Consider the following 4360-nt stretch of genomic DNA (forward strand, 5'->3'; position numbering starts at 1 on the left):
TTTCAAATACTTTTCATTCCAACACAGTCACAAGGTGAAGTTTGCAGAAGGCACGTGTTTGGCTGTTCACTGACACAGCCTTCCTGAGAGCTGCAGTCCTTCCCCACCTTTATTCAGGCAGCACTGTCCTTCCTGTGAAATGCCCCAAATAGAATAGAAGGACAAGTATCAATACCTGCACTTGGGAATGGAGCGACAGTTTTAAAATATTTACACTGTCCCCAGGGGAGAATTGAGTCCTGTGACAGGCGGGGATACTAACTACTATACTACCGAAGACAAGAGTGTCAAAGGAGGCCCTTCAACCAATTATGGCCACACTTCTCAAATACAACTGCCTAATGAACTGAATCACATTTCACAATTCTTACTCTACAGTCTTGTATGTCTTGGCATCACAAGCTCACATCTGAATATTTATTCAGGTTGTAAGGGTTTCTGTCCCTCTGAACAATGCAGGCAGTATATTCCAAATTCCAACCACCCACTGGCTGATAAAGCTTTTTTGCACATCTTCGCGACTGCGCCACTCAGTTCCTCTGATTCTGGGGCTGGGAATTGGGACTATGTGGCCGCAGTGGTTACTGCCTTGTGTGGGGAAACTGGTGAAGTAGCCAATGTTAAACTGCATTACTATTGAAGCATACATTTCAACAACACCTGCACTGTTCCCGGAGTTTTTGATGTTTTGGAGAAATCTACTTATCTCAGCCTTCAGCATATTAATGATGGAATCACCACAGCTTCTGGGGGAACCGACATCAAACGGTCAGCCCATTCTGCGTTCCCACATATCTGCCACTGTTCGCTTCGCACTGATATTGTGCATTTAGTGCGCTACCTAACATTTCTTATGAGACTGTATTTATTGCACACTGTCAGCGCACTCATCTGTGGAATGCCGTGATGGTATAGTGGTTAGTACTATGCGTTGTGGCCGCAGCAACCTCGGTTCGAATCCGAGTCACGACAGTAATTGCTCTATTTGCTGCAGCTCTTGGGAAACACAAAGGAATCAGTTGTTTGGATAAGGTAATTTTTTCCAAAGTGATGATCTTTTCCCTTCAAATTCTGCTCGCTCACACCTCTGTGTTTCATATATCAGAATTCCAATCCACCCGTTCTCAGAGATTTCACTCCCTCCTAGGTCACTAACTGAACGTTTCATCCCACACCCCATTACATTAATTTAGAGATGCCGGTGTTGGACTATGGTGTAAAAAGTTAAAAATCACACAACACCAGGTTAGAGTCTAACATATTTAACTGAGCACTAGTTTTCGGAGCGCTGCTCTTTCATCAGGTAGTTGTGGAGTCATTTCCTGTTTCATTAAGGCACTGCACAATACAACACTGACTCTCACATTGATACCATTCAGTCTGTGCTGCTGCGGTCACCTTTGCTGGGTGAACGTGCCCCAACCCCACCATCGGGACCTGCAGATCAGTTGATCCATTTGGTTACGGCTGTTGGAGGCCAATCCTCAGGTAGCAGCTTTTACTGATATGGACTTGCGATTATGGGCGGTCAAGCTCAGGAAAATGATACAGGACAATATCGAGGAAAAGCGACTTCTTTCAGGAAGATTAGTTTCACTGGTTTTCCGCAATGGCCGAGCGCTATTACCACTGGACTGTTCAGTCAGATACCGAGCAAATGGACCAGGGACCCGGGTTTGACTCCAACCATGCCAGGTGTTAGAATTGGGAGACAATACATATCTGGAATTATGTATCCAATAACACCTATAAATACATGGCCAATTGTTGAAAAAAACAAAACCATCGTGTTCACTGACGTCCTTTGAGGAAGGAACCTGCTATTCTTACCTCGATGTGACTCCAGACTCACTGCAATACGGTTGAGTCTCGACTACCCGCTGTGCAATTAGGGATCACAATCAATACTCCCGAGACAGCGACGCCCTCATTCTGTAACAGAATAGGAAAAAAGTTAATTTAGCTCTCGCTAGTGTACTGTGTGCAGTTCTGCAATTCACAGTATAGCAATGATGTGATGGCACTGCGTACGTTGCAGGAGAGATTCAATGGGATATTGGCTGGGCTGAAGAGTTTCAGTTATGAGGAGAGATTGGACAGACTGGGGTTGTTTGACACCGAGCAGAGGAGATTGGAGAAGACATGACTGATATGTACAAAATAGTGAGGGATGTGGATAGGATAGATTGAAAGAAGCGTTTGTTATTGATGGAGGGATTGAACACTGGGGTCAGGAGATTTTGGGAAAAGGCAAAAAGGTTTGATTATATGTGCGGAAACGGTCAGAGAGGCGGAAACCCTTTTAACCTGAAAAAATATTCAGATGTGAATTTGTGTTGCCAAGACATATCAGACTATGGGCTAAATAATGGAAATCTTGTTTCAGGTCGTTAAGCAGTTGTGTTGGACAAGTGCGGCCACAACAGGCTGCAGGGCCTCCTTCGATTTTGTTGTTTTCCACAGTATCGTGGTTAGTGTCCCCGCCTGTCACTGGGCTTAATTCTCTGCTGGGGGCATCGTGAATGTTTTAAACCTGTCGCTCTGTTCCCCAGTGAAGGTTATTAATGCCTGGCCGTCCATTCTTGATGAGATATGTCACAGGAAGGACAGGGCTGTCAGCATCAGCTGGGGAAGAACTGCAACTCCTGGGGAGAGAGGGTGTCAGTGAAAGTGCAAACACGTAACTTCTGCAAACTCCACATTGTGTTTCGTGTTGCAATGAAAACCAGTATACAGAGTTGTTCCTGACTGTGCGTTTATATAAAGTAGGAATCTGAGGAAGAAAACACAGTAAACCCATTCAGATCTGAGTGCAGAAACATTTCCAGCAGCACTAATGAGGTTGTACAGCGCAGAACCGCGTTTGGATGCATTGAGCTCGGTTTGAGGGCGCAGCTTGCTTTCACTCGGCTGAGTTGCCAGTGTATAAAGCCATTAAACATGATACGGATAGTGTTCAATATGATGGTACATTTGCTCAGTGGTTCGCACTGCTGGTAAGTCTGTAGGTTAGGTGGATTGGCCGTGTTAAATTCGTTGATGTGTTCAGGGAGTGAATTCAGTAAGTTAAGAGAGTTAGCCATGGGTAACGCAGTGATAAAGTCAGCAGTCACACGATGCCAGGTTTCATTCCAACAGGTTTATTTGAAATCACAAGCCAGAGGCATGCCAGGATAGAGACGGGAGCTAGGTCTGGTTGAGATGCTGTTTAGAGTGTCCCTACAGACCTGATCGGCTGAATTGTACTTTCTGCTTTGTTGGGAATATGTGATTCTATCAGAGACGTCACTGCCAGCGCTTACTGGGGTCCTAAGACATTAGAGACGATGCTGACGGCGTTTCGTGGGGATGGAATTTTATTTATTTGTGTGTTGGAAAATTTGAAACTGAACCAAGGAAAACCGAATGGAGGTTTTCCAGAGTATTTGAGGTTTGGAGAGAGTAAATAGGTGGTAAATTCTCTCTTTCAAGTTCGCAAATTTCTGAACCTCAGGCTTTCAAAACCATCGATGTCGGGCAAAGAAATAATGAGAGCAGAATTTCTGTCACTCTGAGAATCCACTTCTAAATATTTGGAGAGACACATTTCGAGACACAGAAGCAGTGAGTTTCACCAGGAGAGAGACAGCCTGTGGCCAGGTAAATGTGTAAATGTGGGGTTTGTGTGGGGGGAGGGGGGAGGGGGGGTGTGGGCGGTGGAAGGTGTGAGGAAACAATGTCTAATTTGGACGAATTTAGAGGTGAAGAAATATCGGAAACATATGCAGCCGAATAATGTTGAGCAAAGAACCATCAGAGTTTTGAATGATTTATATTAATATTCTACATGAAACATTTTAAATGGAACTGAGCAGATTTTGTATATTGTCAAGGAAAGATATTCCATAATGAATAGGAAGTGACTTGTCTCTTGGAGATCGATTTCCTGCTTTAATCCCACGCCTTAAAGGTGGGAGGACAATCGGCATGATGTTGGGTTCATTTGATACCCACTGAAATCTGCCAACGTAACTGAGCATCAAAACTGGCATCTTGTTTTGTAGTTTAACTTTCTGTTTTTTTCAACAGTATTTTCTTTAAGCTGAAATAAATTCGGAGTAAAACTGAATGCAACATTAAACGTTCCAATGATATATATCCAATTCACTTCCGATTATTGCAATGAACAGAGTGAAGTTGCAGCAAAATTAATAAAATGAAATGAAGAAAACTGCATTTCCGGAAATTTTACCCAGTTCAGGTTCAGCCATATGACAAAGCCCATCGAGCTAAAACATCAACTTCACTTCTCTCTCCATATATACTTCTTCATGTGAGAGAGAAACTGTCTGAAGAATTTATGCGTCAAGACTAAATGTGC

General features: G+C 43.6%; 1 non-coding gene across 1 annotated transcript; it reads left to right on the forward strand.

Moving 5' to 3' along the window:
- The first annotated feature begins 900 nt into the window (after positions 1-900).
- Positions 901-972, forward strand: trnah-gug (transfer RNA histidin (anticodon GUG)). Its single transcript has one exon. It is a non-coding gene; the product is annotated as a tRNA-His (tRNA).
- The last annotated feature ends 3388 nt before the right edge of the window (positions 973-4360 follow it).

This window comes from Hemiscyllium ocellatum, chromosome Y, assembly GCF_020745735.1.
Source record: "Hemiscyllium ocellatum isolate sHemOce1 chromosome Y, sHemOce1.pat.X.cur, whole genome shotgun sequence".
Classification (NCBI taxonomy): domain Eukaryota; kingdom Metazoa; phylum Chordata; class Chondrichthyes; order Orectolobiformes; family Hemiscylliidae; genus Hemiscyllium; species Hemiscyllium ocellatum.